Raw genomic sequence first — 23,426 nt, forward strand, 5'->3', positions numbered from 1 at the left:
CCTACGATGAATTATGTCGTTTGATATCTATTTTACAAAATAAATACATAGTTTCTTTGTTCTAAATTATATGTGCTTAATTCTTGGTTTGATTTTTCTAAATTATTAATACATGTTTGATATGCTTAAACTGGTGGTTGAATAAACCCTATTTAAGATTAGATTTTGCATAATTAAGTTGAGTTGCATGCAATCCTAGAAATAGGATGATATAAATCTATCGGATTAGAGTCAAATCTAATAGGGGAATCCATAGCATGAGTTAATGGGTTAATAGGGGTTTCAATTAGAAATAAATTTCAATTAATCAACTTAGAGTCAGTTGCTTCTATGCTCGAAAGAGATATTAACATAATTTAGGGCTTTCCACGGATCAAGGTGTTAAGTAAAGAAATTGCGTAATTTAGATTGAATTTGATAGATAAAATCTAGGCGGATTCTTACTTGGGTATTGTTTCATTTCTTGGTTGTTATTCTATTATTTTCATGTTTTGTTCATTGATACGTTCATTAGTTAATTAAATTAGTTAATTTTAGTTTTAATCGATCATTTGAATTATTCAGTTACATAATAGAAAGACGGTAATTACTATTACTTGTAGTTCTTGTGGCAACAATATTTTTGCTCACCGTAACTATACTAGTAATTGATAGTTACACTTGCCTTAGTCAAATTCTTAATTAGTTTTGTGACCATTAAGTTTTTGGCGTTATTAATTTAGCCCTTTTTTATTTTTATTTTAATGTTTTTTTAAATTTAATTTTTAACTTCTGATTTTCTTTTGTTAGATTCTTACAGGTTTCTTTAGTTTATGACTAGAGGCAACCTGTTGGAACCATTACTTTTTTATAGTAAAATTCAAAAAGGTTGCTCGTAAAAATCGAAAAGAGGTTAAAGAAGCAAGGCAAGGTCAACAACATATTTTCATAGATGATCAACAACAAAAGGACATTACTGTGGAGATGGATATTAATCCTAGTGATCTGCAACTTCCTGTACATCTTGCTCCTCGGACTATGTATGACTATGCTAAGCCCACTCTGATTGGGGCTGAGTCAAGTATTGTCAGACCGATTATTACTACAAATAATTTTGAGATTAAGCCGAACATAATTCAAAAGGTGCAACAGTATGTTCAGTTTGATGGGTTGCAAGATGAAGATCCGAATGCTCATTTAGCTAACGTTTTGGAGATCTACGACACATTTAATATCAATAGTGTTATTGATGATGCCATATGCTTACGGTTGTTCCCATTTTCTTTGAGGAACAAGGCAAAATAGTGGTTGAATTTACTTCCATAGGGTTCCATCTCTACTTGAGCTGAGATGATTGAAAAGTTTTTGTTAAAGTACTTCCCATTGTCAAAACAACTATGTTAAGGAATGTCATCTCTTCTTTTGCTCAATTTGAGCTTAATACACTATATGATGCATGGGAGAGATTTAAGGATCTTTTAAGAAAGTGTCATCATCATGGGTTACCTTTGTGGTTACAAGTTCAAATTTTTTTTCAATGGTTTGAATCCTTTGACTAGGCAGATAATTGATACAGTAGCTGACAGAACACTGAATAATAAAACACTTAAGGTAGCCCGAGAATTTATTAAAGAGATTGCTCTGAGTAACTATCAGTGGAAAGTTATGAGAACAAAGCCTACCAAGGTAGCCGATGTTTTTAATATAGATGTAGTTGCTATGTTGGCGAGTCTGGTTAAAGCTCTTAGTAAAATAATTTGATGGTTTGAGTTTCAGTAAATAGGTGAATCTAGTAATGCAATGTGATGCGACTGGAGCGAGGATGATCAATCTGGAAGTTTTGCCCTTCAAGTCTAACATGGAGCATGAGCAAGTCGACTTTATGGGTAATAATTTTAGAACTCAAAATAATCCTTATAGCAATAATTATAACCCAAGATGCAGGAATTATTCGAATTTTTCTTGGGGTGGTCAAGAAAATCAAATGTCACAACCCTTTCCAGGCTTCCAACAACCTTATTAGTAAGAAAAGAAGCTGAATCTTCAAAAGATGTTGAGTAAATTTATTTCAGTGTCAAAACTAGATTCCAAAACACTAAAAAAAGCTTTGAAGAATCAACAGGAATCCATTCAGGGTCTCAAGAATTAGATTATCCAGCTTGCTAAATTGGTTTCAAAGAGACAACAAGACAGTTTACCTAATAACACTGAAACCAACCCAAAAGAGCAAGTCCATGCAATCACTTTACGAAGTGGAAAGGTGCTAGCCAAGCCTAAAAAGAAGATGAATCCAAAAGCTGTTGAGAAAAATGATAAGGTTGAAGAATGCAAGAAAGAGCGTAAGTTGGAGTTGAAAGAATACAAACCACTAATTCTATATCTGGCAAAGTTGAAGAAAAAACACATAGACGAACAATTTGGTAAATTTCTTAAACTTTTGAAAAAATTTATATATTAACTTACCTTTTGTTGAAGCTCTTTCGGATATACCCAAATATGCAAAAATTTTAAAAGAGTTGTTAACAAATAAAAGGAAGTTCAAAGAGCTGTCCACTGTGGAGCTAAATGAGGAGTGCTCGACCATTCTCCTAAACAAACTACCCACCAAGCTTAAAGATCCAGAGAGTTTTACTATCCCTTGTTTTATTGGTAGCTTAAATGTTGAAAAAGCTATGGCTAATTTGGGTGCTAGTATAAATTTAATGTATTATAAAATGTTCAAACAACTTGGTCTTGGGGAACCAAAACCCATTAGGATGAGTATTAAATTAGTCGACAGATCAATTAAGTATCCTAGGGGTATTATTGAGGATGTGCTTGTTAAAATTGATAAATTCATATTCCCTATTGATTTTGTTATACTAGACATGGATAAGGATATTGAGGTACCTAAGATTTTAGGTCGACCCTTTTTAGCCACTACTAGAACTATTATTGATATAAGTACTGGTGAACTTGTGTTGAGGGTAGGTGATGAAGAGGTTACTCTTCAAGCACGTGATGTTGTGAGAGTTTCTAGTAAGTGAGATGATACTCATTATTCTGTTGATTTTATTAATCATGTGGTTCAACATTTTTTACAGGAAATTAGTCATGAAGATGTGCTAGAATCGTGTCCTGTTTAAAGTGATAGAAGTCAAAAGACATGTGAAGAAGGAATGGTGCAGCTCAATAAACTAGATGAATGATGAGCAAAGGCTTATGAGAACCCAATAATGTACAAAAAAGTAACAAAGTAACGTCATGATGTGCATTTCAAGAGGACAAACCGATTCATAGTTGGAGACAAAGTGTTGCTAGACAATTTAGATCCATGAATGTTCCCTAAAGAGCTTAAGTCAAGATGGTCGAATCCATTTATGGTAAAACATATGCCTCCATTTGGACAAATTGAGGTAACACACCCTAGATATGGAATGTTTAAGGTAAATAGTCATCGACTCAAACTTTATCTAGGTGGTGATATTGATAATGAGAGAGAGGAGCTCCGAATCCAAAATCCAAACTAATCGTGTGCTTGGAATGGAAAGTCGAGCTTAGACTCTAAATAAGAGCTTCTCGGGAGGCAACCTAAGTGGTTTTTTTAAAATTTCATTTATTTTTGTTATATGCTTAGTATGTTGTTTCCTTACATTTATTTTTATTAATTGTAAAAAAAGGACAATACGGTTTGGGGTAGACCACATGACCTGGAGACACAATCGTTTGGCCTACACGGCATGGGCACACGCACATGTGCATACGGGGAATGGATTAAATCAAAGCCACATGGCTCTATAGTGTCACATGGCCTAGACAAACAAGCATGCTATGGACAGTGTGAATACTAGAGCAATTTTTTTAAAATTTTCTTATGGCACACACGTCCCTAGAGAGATACATGATTGAGTGACACGGCCCTGTAACACACACTACCTGAATACATGGTCGTGTGACGATTGGAATGGGATTATTAAGAGCCATACGAGCTCGAAGGGATACACGACTGTGTGAACCAATACGGGCCATATACACGATCGTGTGAAGGTTGGAAACGGGTATGCCAATAGCCACACAAGCTTAGAGACATACACGATTGAGAGACACGGCCGTGTGACCCAACACTGGCTACTTACACAACTGCGCCCTCCTTTCTTCTCTAAAACCCTAAATTTTTTCCCCGTTTCTTTTTCTTCCCCTTCCTCCATTCTCACATTTTCTTTATTTCTCCTTGCATTCGTTCACCCCCTTGGCCTTCATTAACCACTCACGCCACTAGTTCCCCTATTTCTTCCCCTTTTTCCAGTCTTTCCCATCTTATTTCCCCTTTAGCCATCTTTATCCACTCAAGCTATCATTTCCCCCTCCACGTCCAGTCCCCAAACTTTTTCCCCTTCCCGGTTTCTTCCTCTTCTCCTTTCCAACCATCCACTGTTTAAGTATCCCCTACCCCTCTACTTACATCACTCATTTCCTTCATGCCACCATCGGCCATAGCCTTTGCCATTCTATCACGTCATCCCCACCTCTCCTGTAACATCCCTAACCCCTCACTGTTGCCGGATTAAAGTTCCGAAGCATTACCGATTAACCGAAAAAAATTTATCATTATATCATAAAATAAATAAAACTTATTGTAAATCACTCAATCAAATGCATTTTGTCCCTAAATCGAGCCTTCGAGACCCTAAAAATAGCTTAGAAGTGATTCAAGACTAATTTGAAACAAAATAGGAATTTTAAGAAAAAGTAGCAAAAATTGGAAAACATGGCTCACACGGTCGTGTAACATTCAAAAAAGGGACACATGGCCGTGTAACATTCGAACAAAAGGACACACGACCATGTCCCAACCCGCGTCCTCACCCTGTAACTCACTGAGTAGGGTCACACAGCCATGTGCCAGGCTGTGTAACTCTCTGAGTTGTGACACATAGCTGTGTGCTAGGCCAAGTAACTCACTGACTTGAAGCACTTAGAAATTTTAAAAGACACACGGCCATGTCGCCAGGTCGTGTGACAACTCGTGTCCCATACCATGTGATCCATAATTTGATCCATAATTTGATCCTAATTTCAAGCCATTTCAAACCAAAATCATACCTAACCATCCAAATCATTTGAGCATACATTCAAGGGATCTAAACATCATTCAAACACTCCTAAATAAGCCATTTCAAACATCCTAATGCATCTAACCAATATGTCACTCAAAGGCACCACAATTATATCAAACATTATTATAAAAATCATGTGTTTACAACCTATTTCCATCAACTAACCTAAACACCAACTTATTTATAAATATTTTCGTTTTGATGAACTGTAACACTCCTAACCCGTATCCATCTCCGAATTAGGTTACGGAGCATTACCATATAATCGAGAATAATTAAACTTGAAATCATTCCATAACATAGTTAAATCATAAACCAATTGTAAAACATACATAATGTCCCTAAATCGAGCCATCGAGGCCCTAAAAATACCTTAGAATTTATTCGGGTCCAATTTGAAAACATTTGGAAAGTTCAGTAAAAAGTCACAAAATTTTGGTAATAGTGATCACACGGCTGTGTGCCAGGCCGTGTAACTCACTGACTTGCATGCAAAAGAACCAATAGGGAACACATGGCTATGTTGCTAGGCTGTGTGTCACACATGGCTAAGACACATACCCATGTCTCAAGTTGTGTCGACTAAAATTTACCTATAATCAAGCCATTTCAAATCTATTACATGCATAATCATTCAACCTATTTAAGAACACTTTAAAAGGGACCTTAAACAACATCAAAACACAATTAAACATGCTCAAAAACATACCAAAACAAACATCTTAAGTGTCTGACCAATGTGCCCTTATTGACACCACGTCTAATTCATCCATCAACAACCAATATACCATTCATAAGTACCTCAAATAAAGTTTAAACATTCAAATAATTGAATATGATAAATGCATAACCTATACTAATCATTCCCAACCAATTATCAACAAAAAAGGCTCAATGAATAAGCTTTCTTCATTTACTAATCAAGCACCTCAAGTATAATACAAAAATAACCAATTCATTGAAGCAAAAACCAAGTGAAAGTATTTCCATAACAACTCCAAACATGTATTTACAACCGTTTAGAACTTATAGGACTATATTCTCTAAGATTTACTAAACAAAAGGACATTATCTTAATATTGACATTCTATATACATGCCAAGACTCAAAAAGGAATACATCACCAATTTTGAGTACGGGATTTGTCATGGATGCTGAGACGTAGGACAACAGTAATACTTAACTTGCAACCAAGTAGAAATTCAAGTAGTAAGTAACTCATGATCTCAATAGATCCCACTTTTAACTATTAACCAAAAATTCACATATCACAACATATAAATCACCTCATGAACTATTTACCTTACCAAAATATATAATCCAACAAATGGCACTCGGTGCCTAATGGTTAGACAGTGATTAAGGTTTTTGTGCCCAACGCTAGTCGTTTAACTCGACGAAATCATTTGTGTGCCCAACACTAGTCAAACTAGTCAACAAATTATTGCGCCCAGCACTAGTCAAATAACTAACGATAGTTGTGCCCAACACTAGTCAAACGAGTCAACAATTTTTTACACCTAGTGCTAGTCAGATAACTGACAGTAATTGTGCCCAGCACTAGTTAGATAAACTGACAGAAGATTTACAGCCAGCTCTAGTCGGATAACCAAAGGTAGTTAATCAAAATTCCATAATATCATTTTTATCACTCAATATCACATTTTATATAAATCCATATACTTCCATTCACTTGAATTAGCAATTACATTAGAGTTATAATAAAACATTAAGTAGTAACTACATTAATTAAATCAATTTATAAAGTTCGAGTTCAGGGAATACAAACTTACCTTAACAAAACAGTCGTAATAGTGAGGCCGATAACTACTCCGTTACTTTAGTTTTTCCACGGTTCACTTCTGGTCGGTTTGTTCCTTTATCTATGTTACAATTTCATTTAATTAATACTATTCCATAACTCTAATAAATACATTTATACAATTAAATCCTTCCATTATCTATTATTAAAATTATCCCAACATTTTATAACTTGCACAATCTAGTCACTAACACCAAACATAGAATTTGACCACATTCTATCATTAACATCAACATTTAACTAAATCACATCTTCATTAAATTTCCATAGCTAACCAATAATTTCTTGCCAAATAATAGTCTAAAAATAGTCCCTATACTTATCATAATTTATCCATTTAATCCTCTATTAACTTTTTTTATAAATCAGTTTTAATGCAAATTTTCATAAATACATCTCTAAATTTTAAACTAACCAAGAATAATTCAAAAAATTGTCTATTTAATTACTAAACTTAATTTCCAACAAAGTAACACAAAAACTTAATTTCCCACAATGGCAATCTCCACAAATTTCCTTAAATCTAAAAATTCCAACTTGGGTAAGTTAGTTCATGACTTTAAGGTTCCAAAACTATAAAATTTAAGTGAAAAGAATCAAAACTTACTGTAACACCCTAACCCAAATTCGTCGCCAAAGCAGGGTCACGGAGCATTAGCAAAATTTACAAATCAAATAACAGACATTTCATAACATCTAGCATTCATATCAGAAACTAATCCAAATCCATCATATGGTCCCTTATGTGAGCCCTCGAGGCCCAAAATATATGTTAGAAACAAGTCAGGACTAAATCGGGTACTCAGAGAATTTTTCAAAAAATATTAAAATTTTTCAAAGGTGCAGGGGACACATGCCCGTGTGGCTCACACGGTCAAGAGATATGCTCGTGTCTCAAGCCGTATGGGCATTCAAATTAGGGACACATGACCATATCCCAACTCGTGTCCAAACTTGAGAGCTCTTTGACTTAGTTCACACGGCCAAGCCACACGCCCGTGTGCTAGGCCGTGTGAATAATTTGAGCATACTGATTTGGGTCGCACGGCCAAGACACATGCCCGTGTGCTAGGTCGTGTGAGCATTCTGTTTTGCAAATTAAAAGATGTAGATGACACATGGTCTGTCACCTGGCCGTGTGTCACACACGGTTGAGACACATGTCCGTGTCTCTGCCCGTGTAGACGAAAATAGGTTATTTCCAAGCCACATTTCTCATCCACTTTGGCATCAACCTAAACACAACATTATAATACATCAACAAGCCACAACAAAGCAACCAAAACAAGTCAAAATCATGTCTTAAACATGACATATTACCACATAAATATCCAAGTATCCAAACTTACCAAATTAACCAAAAACACATATACTATCTCAAAACAATCATCAATATGCCTATATGTTTTCCATCATTCAACCATTTCAAACACACATCAAACATATTAAGGCCATATATATACATATCAAAATATACCAATCACAAGCCATACCAATGGCTAGTTTCAACCAAACATTTACATGCCATCATTGGCCAAATTTTGCCTATACATGCCATTATAATCAAATTTGATTTACTATATATACCGAAATGGGCTAATGGATAGTGTGATAGCTCTGACTAGCTTCCAACCTTAACGAGCTTCTGAGTTACTTTAAAATAGGGGAAATAAAATAGAGTAAGCATTTAAGCTTAGTAAGTTCGTATAACATGGAAATTAACTTACCATTTAATAACATTTAAGGTAAGTATACATGACATGTTAAAATCAATTTAGCCAAAAGCCTAAACACATATCCTTATCATGTTAGCCATGTAAACACATATAATAATCCATAAACATGGATGAACATAGTCACCAAACAAGTTCCATACATGTATCAACATCCATCTCATACTTCATTATATCATGTAATGTCATTTCCATGTAATTCAAGTATATACCCGAAATAACTCGTCTCGAACTCATATTATCTCATGTCAGAACTTTGCCTGTTGAATCATTCAAAATCTCAATGGATACACGGGTAGTACACACGAAGTGTAGAAACTATAATCCGTCAATTCATATTCAGGAATGCTCATATGAGCATGTAAACAGGAAGCTCTTCCGAGCCATATAACGGGAAGTTCATTTGAGCCATATAACGGGAAGCTCATGCGAGCCAATATCGGGAAGCTCCGGAGAGCCATTAATCAGTAAGCTCATGAGAGCCAATTATCGGGAACCTCGTGAGAGCCAAATAACGGGAAGCTCAAGAGAGCCATATATCGATATACTCATAAGAGCTAAATAACGAGAAGCTCGTGAAAGCCTAGTATCGGGAAGCTCATGAGAGCCAATTATTGGGATGCTCATAAGAGCTAAAAAATGGGACGCTCTTACGAGCTATGGTGTGTCTGCAACACATGCAAGACCACAACCAATCGGGAACCCTTAATGACAATGTCATTTGTATCCATCGAATTTCTTAGGTTCAAACGGGACTTGATACTTATTAGATATCTTTAGATATGTGATCAATACTTCTACTTGGAAATTATACATTTCACAAACATAACAATCAATTTTAAACATATAAACATACAATTTAGTTACATGAGCTTACCTCGACAAGTATACGTAGATCTGTAAGCTACTAATCCGATACTTTTTCTTTTCTCGATCTAACTCCGTATTGTGCCTATCCGGATCTATACGAATGAATTTAGCTTAATTTAATAAAATTCATATTCAATTCAGTCCAATACACATCTTTGGAAAATTTACTAATTTGCCCCTATACTTATAATTAATTATGATTTTGCCCTAGGCTCGTAAAATAAATTTTATACAATTTAATCCTTATTCCAAGCCTAACCAATTTTCATATATAACAATAGCAGCCCATGTATATCATAAAATTTAGAATTTTTCATAAATTTTCCATCTTTTCAATTTAGTCTCTAAATCATAATTTCATCAAAATTCCCTTTACAAAAGTTATTTATCTATCAACAACCTTTTATTTTCTACCATAAAACTTCATAATTCAACCATACTCATCCATGGAAAAACCCTAACACTTTAATATTTTTGTAAATTAATCCCCGAGATAGCTAGATTAAGCTATTATGATTTCGAAAACATAAAAATCATTAAAAACGGGACCAAAATACTTACCTAATTAAGCAAAATAAGCTTGCTTGAGCTCAACTCTCATGGCTAGGGTTTCCATGTTTTATTTTTGGAAAGATGATGAAAATGATGTTAATTTAATTATTAATTTCGTTTATCATCATTACTTTACCATCTTTCCAAAATTATCCCTAATACTTTCTTCAATTTCCAATGATGAATAATCATCCTTATCTAATAACTCCTCTAAATGGTCTATTTGTCATATAAAGACCTCCAATTTGGAATTCCATAGCTATTTGGTACTTTTAGCTACTAGAATTCAACTTTTGCATTTTAAATCTGGTCCTTTTCATCAAATTAAACATGTAATCGGTAAAATTTCTTATCAAAATTTTCATACGATGTTTTTATCATACTTTAGACTATAAAATAATATTAAAATAAATTTTCTTCTGGCCTCGAATTTGTGGTCCCAAAACCACTGTTCCGGTTTCACTAAAAACAGGTTGTTACACTTACGAACCAATTTAAGCTCACAATTGAGCAACAATAGCCCAAATGTTCTTTCTACCCCAAATGGCATGCAAAGAAGAAGAAAAATAAAACTTTTTAATTTTATTTTCTCCCCTCCCCCCTCCCTACTAATCTATTTATTTTCCTTTATCTTATTCCCATTTTCATTTCATTTTCCATTTATTAAATTAACATAAATTACTAAAATAAGCATAACTCCACTAACACATGCATATATTAATTATATATATAATTTCCTCATAATCATCCACTAACAAACTCATCTGAATAATGGTCTATTTATTTAAATAGTCTTTTAATCTAGTCCCAATTGAAATTTAATATCAATTACTACTTTTATCACTCACTTAATTTAGTCATTGTACTTAATTTAAACACTAATAATTAAAACTTATCTAATTAATATTCAAATCACTTCTAAGATAACTCCCATAATATAATAATATTTATGAGCCCGATTTCGCAAGACTGAATCCCAAAAATACGCTTCCCGACACCCCTGACTTATGAGTCATTACATGAACTTTGAACAAAGGAGACTAAATTACAATAAAACGTAGAAAATTAGTTTTTGAAAGAAACTAATATGAGGAAGCATAAAATTGGAATATATATGCTTCTAATAACTATGTTTATTACTTAATAGAAAATGGATTGATCCCTTTAACATAAGGACCAACCCTTTTTTAACAATTTTTTATTGAAAAGGATTAGAACCTTTAATATAAGGATAAGTCTTTTTATATAATATAAAGATCGATTAATCTTTTAGAAAAGGGATCAGTCCCTTATATAAATGGATCAATCTTTTTCTTAACTAATGTTGAGTGTATATTACAACAAAAGGGATTAATCCTTTTAATATAAGGATCAATCCTTTTCTTAACTAATTTTAGTATTTTTAATCAAAACAAAACAATATTGTAATATATATAGCGGTCTATTTTCTTTACATAATCATCATTAGTGTCATTTTATTGAAAAACAAAATCAATCTATGTAATAGAATGTCATTATCATTATTATCAAATTTAAAATTGGTTTTGCTTAGGAAATTTTTCCCATGAAACATTTACCCAAACCCTTCCTCTATTTCTCTTTCGACTTTTGCACCATTAGTGATTACATCTAACTGTTACAAACAATATAATACCTTAATATATTTTTTCTTGAATGAGAAAAAAACTTAAATTCGGTTATTTTGTTGCTCAACAACATTATAATTTTATTAAAAAATACTATAAACAACACCGACATTATCAAGCACTTACAAATGTCAAACAGTGTTAAAATCACCTTATAGCTCAAATTTTAGCATTACTCTAATATCAAACACTTCCCATAAGCAACCCAATGAAACAACTAATAACCCAAAAAAATAGTGTATAAAAGGATCTAGATAACGTCAAAATTTTATAACCAACCAAGGATAAAATAAAAATATCAAATCAACGACATTTTAAGGTTGTTGTTAATCTTTTAATGTTTAACAATAACTCATTTTGTCATTTACAAACTTTATTAAGAATTTACAATGACAAATCGTGTTGTTGCAACCAATAAGTAGAAAATTAAAATAGCTAACGACATTTTAAGGTTGTTGCTAATATTTTTAACGTTTAACAATAAATTATTTATTGTTACAAATTTTATTAGTAATTCACAACTACAAATCATTTCATTGCTATTAATAAGCAGAAATTAAATTACTTATCAATATTTTAAGGTTGTTGCTAAGATTTTAATGTTTAACAACCTGTTTTTTCGTTACAACTTTTTTTAAGAATTTGCAATGCCAAATTGTGTCATTGAAACAAATAAGCATAAAATTAAATTTCATAACAATATTTTAAGGTTTTTTCTAATATTTTAACATTTACAACAACCTATTTTGTCTTTATAAATTTTATTAAGAATTTTAGTCGTATCAGGTTGGTATCGGAAACCCTTCTTCTTCAAATTTTAGTCGTCGAAAAATAGAACTGTCGACGCCACACGGCCATATGCCAAGCCATGTGCAAGGCCATGTAACTTATTGTTCACAAAAATTGGAGGCACACAGGCTAGGCAAACGGGCGTGTGCCCAGACCGTGTAGGGTTATGAACTGTGCACTGTTCACACGGGCTAGTTCTCTAGGCAGTGTGAAACCATACGGGTGTGTGAAGCAATATTTAGAACTTTTCCCTCGGGCCACAAGCATCGTTCGAAACGAACGCAGGCTTTCTGTAGGGTCCGTACGATCTAAATTAGGCTATGGAACTTGATATCTAACGATCTGATAATGAACAACTTGCAACTGTACGTATGTCTACTATGTTTGAACCTAAGTAAGTAGGATCTGTCAGAACGTAATGTGCTATTGTCAAATGTATGCGAATTATCCAGGTACAATATGTATTCTGTTAAGTTTGTTGGTACGCCTTTACGTGACTCTATTGCTTAAGAACATGTGATATCCGAATATGTTGAATTAATTGGCATTGATTCTGATCTATAACCATGCATGTGGCTTCATGGCAAATATGATATTATTTGTTAATTTTCAATAAATCTGTTTTATAACGCATGAACTCCCATGCCTACTAACTCTGTTACTATACAATAGCATGACTTACATGCTTATTACTCTGCTTCTGTATATGCATGCTGTGACACATTGCATTGGACTTGAGATGATGTGAAAGGAGGAAGTTCTGGCAATTTGATTAGCTGCATTCTCTAGTGGTTTATCGATATTTTTGTTCAGGTAGCTTGGCTGCAATTTAGTAGCTTGACCACATGTATCCGATCTGGCAGTTTTAACTGCAAAAATTCTGGTAGCACTATCCACAGTTATCTGTTGGTGTGATTTGGCTGGACGAGTTCTGGCGGAACTCTATTTTGGTGTGTAGCGGAGTTGGGTAGGATGTTTTCTGATAAATCTACATTATGATCTATTTGAAAAAAATACCGCATCTGCATAACACACATCCTCTGCGTAGTTCAGTTCTGTTATGCTCTGCTTTGTTTTGTTATGTTCTGCTTTCCTCTGTTCTGTTCTACTTTGCTTTGTTTTGTGTTGTTTTGCTCTGCTCTGTCCTGTTCTGGTTGGGTTGTGTTTTTCTGTTATATTACACTTGTTATTAAGTTCGTTGTATTTATTCTGATTTATGTACTATGTTTTGTTAACTATAATTGGTGTTGGTTATACACTTGGCTTTATAGCTCACCTTTTGGTTTTATCTTTGTGTGTTTAGGTAAGTCTTTGACTTACAACCAGACTACGTGTGGGAGCTCGAATTGTTTTGTAATACTGTAAATATGTTTTTTTATCTTTTAGGTTGTAGTATGTTTTTGAGCTCGACTTGGTTTTTGCTAAATTCGTCAGTAGTTGATAATTTTTAACGCGAAACTATAAAACTACTCAAGTCGACAAAACGAATTTCGATTTTCAACGTTAAACTCTGAAAAGATTTTCTGCCACGAATTAAGTAACGTTTTGAATGTTTTCTGGATAATTGTTGAAATTAACTTTCAATACGTTGGTGTAACTCGTCCAAATTCAGCTTAAAACTTTTAGGTCAGGTTTGGGGTGTTACGGTAAAGTTTAACCATGGATGTTGAAAACGAAAATTTATTGTTTATTTATAAATATTTTCGTTTTGATGAACTTTGGACAAAAGAAACTAAAATTACAGTAAAAAGTAGAAAATTAGTTTTTGAAAGAAACTAATATGAGGAAAGATATAATTGGAATATATATGCTTCTAATAACTATGTTTATTACTTTATAGAAAAGGATTGATCCCTTTAACATAAGGAGCAATCCTTTTTTAACAATTTTTATTGAAAAGGATTGGACCCTTTAATATAAAGACAAGTTTTTTTTTTTTAATAATGTAAAGATCGATTAATCTTCTAGAAAAGGGATCGGTCCCTTATTTAAATGGACCAGTCTTTTTCTTAACTAATGTTTAGTGTATATTACAACAAAAGGGATTAATCCTTTTCTTAACTCATGTTTAGTGTATAAAAGGATTTAAATAATGTAAAAAGTTATAACCAACCAATGATGAAATAAAATATCAAATCAACAACATTTTAAGGTTGTTGCTAATATTTTAATGTTTAACAATAACTTATTTTATTGTTACAAATTTTATTAGTAATTCACAACTACAAATCGTGTCATTACTATTAATAAGCAGAAAATTAAATTACGTCTTAATATTTTAAGGTTTAACATGTTTTTCCTTACAAATTTTATTGAGAATTTGCAATAACAAATTGTGTCATTGCAATGAATAAGCATAAAATTAAATTATGTATTGTTGCTAATATTTTAACATTTAACAACAACTTGTTTGATCGTTACGCATTTTATTAAGAATTTGTAATTAAAAATCGTGTTGTTGCAATGAATAAGTATACAAGTAAATTATGTAACGACATTTTAAAGTCGTTCCTAATATTACAATATTTAGTAACAACTTATTTTATTGTTATATATAAAATTAAAATTTACAAAGACATTATGATTAATATCTTAAAAATTAAATTTAGCAGCAACAATCTATAAATGGTCGCAAATATTCTACTTTGCAAAATTTAGTTACTAATGCTATTTTTCTTGTAATGAAATGAAGCAATAACAGAATTTTAAGTTTTAAAAATGATTAATTATTGAGGAATTTGTCTGCTAATTAGTTTCTTATATATTAGTTAAAAGGGTTGGTGAATTATGATACTAACGCAATCTTGTAAATGACAAGCAATAACTTAGGATTCTCATCTAAATTTTCAACACCATTGACAAATAAAATTATACGTGAAAGAGACAATGTGATATGTTCCCTAATGAAAAGGCACCAATTTTCTAGCCCATGTTATACTCCATATATTGTAAGACTGGCCCCAATGTAACTCCAAAGGGTGCAATTCCTTGTGGGGGGAGAAATGACTTTCTGGCTTCTTGGGTATGGAGTTTTGCAGAAACCCTAGAGAATATCACCAAGACAAGTTGCATGAAGATGAACTCTTTTTTGAGTGACACTTAACCTAACATTGCTCCGAAATGTTTCTTTATCCCAATTCCTTTGTCTGAATTCCATTGGACATATACAAATATTTGTCTTTCAATTAGGGTTCAAACACTTATGATTTACTATAATTTAAGATTATTTTACTAATTGAAGGCATATATATATATATATATATATATATATGTGAAAGATATGTCATAATATGTTACTAGTTAGAATTTAAATTCTATATAGGCTAAAATTGCATATAAATTCAAGATTTAGTTTATATACTTTAGATTGACAATTGACTTCAATTTTATAATATCATTTGTTAATCTAAATAGTTGATACCGTTAATCAGTCCAACTAAAACATTAATGTGAATTTTTGTTTATAAGTACAAGGAATTGAAAGGTGTGCTTTAAAGAAAAATTCAAATAGATCTATTTGGAAATAGCATTTAAAAGTAAAGAGATCAAATACAATCAAACTAAAGTATAATGATAAAATTTAAATTTAAACATAGTAGAAAGACTTAAAAGATACTATAATTTAACCTAAAATTGCTATTATAGAGGTGAATAATTACATTGTGAAGAGATGGAAAGTGATGTTAAGTCTTAAATAGTGTGATATATGTCCTTCAATTTTTCTGAAAACCATGAAATTGTTTTCCATGAAGAAACATATTAATTTTGTAGACAAGTAATAATGGCCACCTCAAAATTTGAAATAAATATAAAAAGGGTAAGAAGTCAATTTGACACCACCATTCTTTGAAAATCTAATTTAATTGTGGCTACCAACTAAACAATATAAATCAAGGAATACAAATTAAAACAACTAAAACTTTGAGAAAATTTTAGGGTTTTACAACTTGTTAATCTTTTCCCATCTTTTAACTTGAATTTTAAGTGGAATTTTGTTTTTAGAGTAAATCACCACAAATCTTATATGTGTACACTCAGAATTATTATGTCTTAGACATGAATGTGATATAGGTGCTCATGAACTTAAGCACTCATCAAAGTTATCCTAAAACTTAAATCACCTATCTAGTTTGAAACTCTTTAATATCGCATGGTAAAACTTATTTTAAATAGCATTATGGGTGGGCATGGTTTAACCAAAAGTTTTTTTTTAACTAAAAATAATGTTATTTGTACTTAACAATTTTAAGACAATATATATATATAATTAATAAATTTATTAAAAATTATTCAAGGCATTTCTAAAAAAAAATTTGCTTCAATGCATTACTTTCACAAAATTTAAGAGAAGATAATGGATTAATTAATGTTATAAAGTATCGATTAGTGTTTTGCTTTAATTAATTGATTAATTACTTAATCTTTAAATTATAATCAATTATTACAGTTTTTCATACTTTCTTGACTTGGAGAGAAAGCATGCTGTTATACAATATTGTTCGCCAATTACTTAGCTTCATCATAGTTTTTCAACTTGTTCTTTTGTATTCTGTTTATGGAAATCTAATAAAAGTATACAGGTAAACTATCAAAATAATCACTTTTATTTATCTTAAGTTATATTTTAGTCACTTATGTTTGAAATGTTATGTTTTAGTCACTTACATGATCGTGTTGTAACATTTTAGTCACCGAGCCGTTAATTTCCGTTAATGACGTAACGGTAAGTTGACGTGACACGTTATATCATCATTTCAAACAAAAATTTTAGATTAAATTCTACAATTGGTCCCTATATTTTTTCATTTTGAGTAATTTAATTTTTTTTCTTTCATTTTTTTAACTTTCCTTTTTTTCCATTCTCTTTTGTTTCTCCCTTTGTTTTTCTCCCTTCTTCATTTCTTTTAACGTAGTTTTTCTTTGTTTTGCATTTGTTAAAACTAGTCCACAAGTTTGCCTCACTCGAAAAAAATTAAATTATTCAAAAAAATAAAAGTATAAGGACTAGTTTTAACAAATGAAAAACATAGAAAAATTACGTTAAAAGAAATGGAGAAGGGAGGAAAACAAAGGGAGAAGCAGAAGAGAATGGAAAATAAAGAAAAAGAAAAGGAAAGTTAAAAAATATAAAAGTATGGGGACCGATTGTATTAATTAACCTAAATTTTTTTAAATAATGATTTAACATGTCACGTCAGCTTACCGTTACACCGTTAACATAAGTGACTAAAATGTATCATATTCAATAACAAATTCATGAAATGCCCAAAAGTAAACTGCGGGTACGTATCTTTTATGTTTAACCCATTTTATTTAATCTACAAGTCTTTAAAATATATAAATATAGTAGGGTGTAATTGAGTCAATCCAAGCTCTAATAGAATTAAGCTCTAGCTCGATACTTGACTTGAGTTTAATTGAACATCAATTTCTAAGGTAGAACTCGGTTTCTAAGCTCATTCTTATATTAGCTTGAGTTTGTTTATACTTAAAGTCTTTTTATATAATAAGGGTAAAAACATAATTTCATAATATAAAAATATATTAAAACGAAAAATACGATTAGACTCACAAACTATTTGGATTAAATATCACAGTACTCGAATTCGATTTGATCGTTGGCTTGAGCTTGAACTCGATAATTATTTAATTAAATTCAAATTTTTTGAGCAAAATTCAAATGATTTGCAAGCAATTTACAGCCTTAATATAATATATATAGTACATGAAAATCAGTAAATCGGAGATCTCCAAAACTTTTAGAGTAATTATTTCAGGTTGACTTATTGTAATTTGATCTATTGAGAAAATGAGTTTTATATTTTTATATTTTGGCAAAATTTAGGTGAAAAGAACTCTATAATATATATTATACAATATGGTACACTGATTAAATGACAGATAATGAAAAATTAAATTACTTTTGAGTTAAAATTTTATACATAATTTATCAACAATGTTGAGTATAATAGGAAGACATATTGCACTCTCGAGTCTCAAGAAAAGAATCATGTTCAAACCTTAAACACAACATTGTTAGGAAAGCATCGACAAACTCAAATATATATGGATTATAAATCTAACATGAAGGATACCAACAAAATCATGTAAATTTTGAATAAAATTAAAAGTACTATTATCTATTAAAATCATAATTTAATATTTAAAAAATTCAAATTCATGTAAGTTGAAAATTTGTAAATCTCAAGATAATATGAAGCGATAGTTAAAACTCTTATTTGACAAGGGTTCAATCATTGTCACATTCATCTCTCACCCCTAATATTGTATTTAAAAATTCATAAATCCCATATAATATATTTTTATTATAATTATCTACTAAAATCATAATTTTAATTATTGTTACCAACAAATAACTCTATAAATACTATTCCTGGGGTAGCTTTTGTCAATTTACAACTTCGATTTTGAAAGGTGTGATTTTTGTACAATTTTAAATTTACATTTATTTATATTTTTTACTAAATCAAAATTATGTTGGCTCAATTTTTAATTAAATTTATTTTTGAAAAATATTCCACCAATTTTTTTTTTGTTACTAATGATTTTATTATTCTTTTTATGTTATATATTCTTACCAGATCACTATTATAGCATAAGATGAAAGCACTGAAGAAAAGTTGATTACCTTTTTTTTCGATTAATTTATAATAATTTAAAAAATTTAGATAGTAATACTGAACTTGATTAATAATTAATTAAAATAATAAAATAATTTATGAATTTAAATTAAATTTAAATTGTTAAAATAACCATTTCAAATCAAATTAATAAAAAATTGTGGCATATAATAACTTTTATATTTATTTATGATATTATTCATAAGATTTATCAAAATAATTTAATACGTATAAAAGTTATGTACAAATAAGCCATGCGATGCATAGGTAAAAGACTAGTTTACTTATATATGTGTATAATTTGCTTTCATTTTTTTATTAGATAATCTTTTGCATACATCATTTAAACAAACAAAAATTAAGACTTTGAACCACCTAATTTGTAGTTATCCTATCCCAAGGTGTTGGAATTCTCTTGGGAATATATGGGGCGAAAGGAAAATAATAATTGAAAATTTCATCAGATTGTGGGCATAAAATTCTATCAACCACATCAAACAGTAGCTACGCTAGTGCTATCTTAATTTGTGGGTGCATGTTGTGTTTAAAAAAATATTAGTGCCCCTCTAAGCCAGACCATCTTTTTCAAACAAAACTATTGAACATAAGCATCATTGAAAAAGAAAGGCCAACATACAATAGATATGCAAAACTCAACTCACCTTCCATTAGTGGCTTAAGAGTAAGACAATGCCCTGATTTCCCTCTTTCCAAATTCCTACACATTTACCAAACTAGGGGTAACTTTCTTTTTCCCTGCTTTCAAGTAGCTTAACAGGTTTATTTTTTATTTAATACATTGTTTTTGTTGAATTACAAAAACCTTAATTTCATTTTTATTCTTTAAATACAATTTTAACTATTCTCACTAATTACATGTTAATATACATATATTTATTTTAGTTTTCATTGTTAGTACCACTCACACAGTCCAGATGCAATTCTAATAATTGGATTTTGGTGTAACGGTTTGTAATTACACAAGGGTGTCATGTTTGGGTAACCATTGTAATTGGTGGGTCTCATCGAATTGGGTGTATTTGAAGCACCCCAATCACACTTTCCAATTCTTATGGGGAGGGTGAGAATTGGAGTAATTACACCCAAATTCAATTTTAGAAATTATTTCTATACAAGTTATAAAAATTATATTATAAGCATAAACACGTATCGGTGTTTAGAAGGGTTATGGCAAAAATAGATCTTAAAAAATTATATTATAAAAATAATTTGTGTATTTTATAAAGTTATAATAAGAAATTATATTATGTAAATCCTAAAAAATTTCTAAAGTTATGGCCAAAAAGTTTATTATAAAAATAATTTACATGTTATAAAAGTGTTATAATATATTTATTTAAAAAATTATGGTCAAGATATAGACCTAACTTATTTACGAGTCCGTTATATATTATCAAAATAATATACTTATTCATTAAAAATATTATATTTTTATCGAATTTATTTATAAAAATAACTTTCTAAAGTTATGACCAAAAATTATATTATTTAGAGGAAGTGTTATGAAAGTTTTGTACAATTTATAAAACCTTATTTCTAAAAGTTATGTATTATAAATTTTATATTATTTTTACTTAATTTACATATTATAAAAGGGATATAACCTAGTATAAGTCTTTCTCCAAACTAAGTTTATATAATTAAAATTGCAGGCTAATTGAACAAAAAACCCAAGTATTATACGGACGAAGCTAGTTATGCAAATAGAAATGATTTTTATGCACCATATCATAGGGTATGATATAATTTAAGAGAATGGTGCTAGACACAAGTACCATAAAACAACTCCCGAACTCTTTAATATGAGACATTCAAGACTTCAAAATGTGGTTGAGAAGATATTTTGTAAAAAATATTTCTCATATTAAATTCTGATTTATGGGATGCAATTAAATTCAAAGAATCGATATGACAACAAAAATCTATAATGATGTGATTGAAAGAAGGTGATGCGAATACAACATTTTTCCATAAAGTTGTGAAGAAAAAAGAAAAAAGAATGACAATGTACCGAATGAAAATTGGGATATTATGGTTCAATGAACCAAAGGAGTTAAAAAAGAGAGTGTATGATTTCTTTAAGAATCATTTTCATGGTTGATCGAGAAATTGGAAGATGGAAATGGAGCTTAATTTTAGGAGACTAAAGGAAAAATAAGTTGAGAAGCTGGAGGAACCTTTTCCAAGGTAGGAGATTAGAGAAGCAGTATGGAGCTGCGATGAATCGAAAGCCCCTAGACTGGATGGATTTAACATGTGTTTTTATAGAAAATGCTGGAATACAGTTAAAGAAGATCTATATAAAATGATGTCGGAGTTTTATAGAACTGGGAAGCTTGAAAGATCCATCAATTCTTCATTTATAGCACTAATTCCCAAAACTGAAAGTCCAAGTGAAATCACAGATTTTAGACCAATTTGTTTGATAAGTTCACTGTACAAAATAGTAGCAAAGGTGCTATCTCGTAGAATAAGGGAGGTAATAGGAGAGGTGGTGAGTGAGACACGGTGCGCTTTTATCAAAGGTAGGCAAATTTTTTATGGAATTTTAATTGCAAATGAAGTGATACATTCGATGAAGAAAATGGAAGGAATGAGGGCAATTTGATCTTCAAATTGGATTTCTCTAATGCGTATGACTGTGTTCGTTGGGATTTCTTGGAATTAGTTTTACGCAAGATGGGATTTGGCGAATGATGGATTGGATGGTCAATGGAGTATGTTTCAACGGTGAGAGCGGCTGTTCTCGTAAATGAATCGTTTACAAATGAGTTTAGTTTTGGTAGAGGTCTTTGACAAGGAGATCCTCTATCTCCATTCCTATTCATTTTAGTGACAAAAGTATTACATTTGTTGATGGAAAAAGCTGGGGTGATGGGAATAATTGAGGGCATTCAAGAAGTTATTTTGGGTCAAACGATTTCACGCTACAATTTGCGGATGACACTATATTGTTCTTGAAGACAGATAAGAATGTGGTGGAACATATAAAATTCATTTTTTGATGTTTTGAGATTCTTTTGAGCTTAAGTATCAACTTCAAAAAATCATGTATTGTGGGGTTTGGTGTGAACGACGAATTTTTATATTGTATGGCAGCTATTTGTAAATGTAAGATAGGGGCGCTGCCTTTCAGCTATCTGGGAATTCCATTAGGAACAAATCTGAGGAGATTAGCAACTTGGGATGTTGTTGTTGAGAGATTTAGAAAGAAATTGTCGGGTTGGAAATGTAGAACTCTATCGTACCTTGCCTATTTACTTCATGTCCATATTTCAAACGTCGGCGATGGTAATAAAAAAGATTGATAAAATAAGGAGAAACTTTCTGTGGGAAAGTTTCGATGGCAAAAGGAAAATGGCGAAAGTATGTTGGAATTAGATTTGCAGGCTAAAGGAAAAATGAGGAGCCGATGTGGTAAATCTCACGATTAAGAACAAAGTATTGTTGGCAAAATAGACATGGCATTTAGCGGTTGACAAAGAGGCATTGTGGCGTAAAGTCATATTAGTAAAGTATGGCTCCAATGTGCAACATTGGCGATTTAGAGCAAATAAAATTGAAGAAATGTCGTCTATTTGAAGAGGGATTGTTTAGAACTCGATAGAAGCTAGAGTAGCTAAACGGGTGGGGAATAAAGATTTTAGATGGAAGATTGGGAATGGAAAGTCGACGATGTTTTGGGTGGATATATGGTGTGGAAATAGTCCATTAAAATTGGAATTTCTTAGACTATTTCGGTTAGCAAAACTCAAAAATGCGATGGTATTTGATTTTTCTAACAATAGTGGTTTTAGTAAAGTAAAATGGGAAGATTTATTTATAAGGCCATTGTTGGATAGAGAATTAGGGATTTTTAGTAACTTACTGAAAGGGTGAAAAGTGTGGTCCTAGTCCCAGATTTGGAGGATCGTTTAATATGGGCGCATGATAATAAGGGAGAGTTTTAGGTGAAGAAGTTAACTAATTTGCTAATCGAGGGAGAAAGGGATGACATCAATTTTGCTTTTGATAAAATCTGGAAATTAAAAGTCCCTCCTAGGGTGCGAAACTTCCTATGGATGTTAGCAATCAACAGAGTTCCCACTAAGGATTTCTTAGTGAAGAGAGGGGTGCATCTGCAAAACATAATGAATGTATGTCTATGGTGTGAACGTGAACAGGAGAGAGCGGACCATTTATTCTTTAAATGCAATTTTATTGTAGGTTTTTGGAGAAGAATATTTAATTGGTGGGAAGTTGGCTAGAAAATGGTTATCGGTTTTAAAGAATTTTAC

The 23,426-nt window shown here is 31.3% G+C and overlaps 1 non-coding gene across 1 annotated transcript; it reads right to left on the bottom strand.

Moving 5' to 3' along the window:
• Positions 1-1,376: 1,376 nt before the first annotated feature.
• On the bottom strand, positions 1,377-1,483 carry LOC128032767 (small nucleolar RNA R71). Its single transcript, XR_008189083.1, has one exon. It is a non-coding gene; the product is annotated as a small nucleolar RNA R71 (small nucleolar RNA).
• Positions 1,484-23,426: the final 21,943 nt, after the last annotated feature.

The sequence above is a fragment of the Gossypium raimondii genome, chromosome 1 (genome assembly GCF_025698545.1).
Source record: "Gossypium raimondii isolate GPD5lz chromosome 1, ASM2569854v1, whole genome shotgun sequence".
Classification (NCBI taxonomy): Eukaryota; Viridiplantae; Streptophyta; class Magnoliopsida; order Malvales; family Malvaceae; genus Gossypium; species Gossypium raimondii.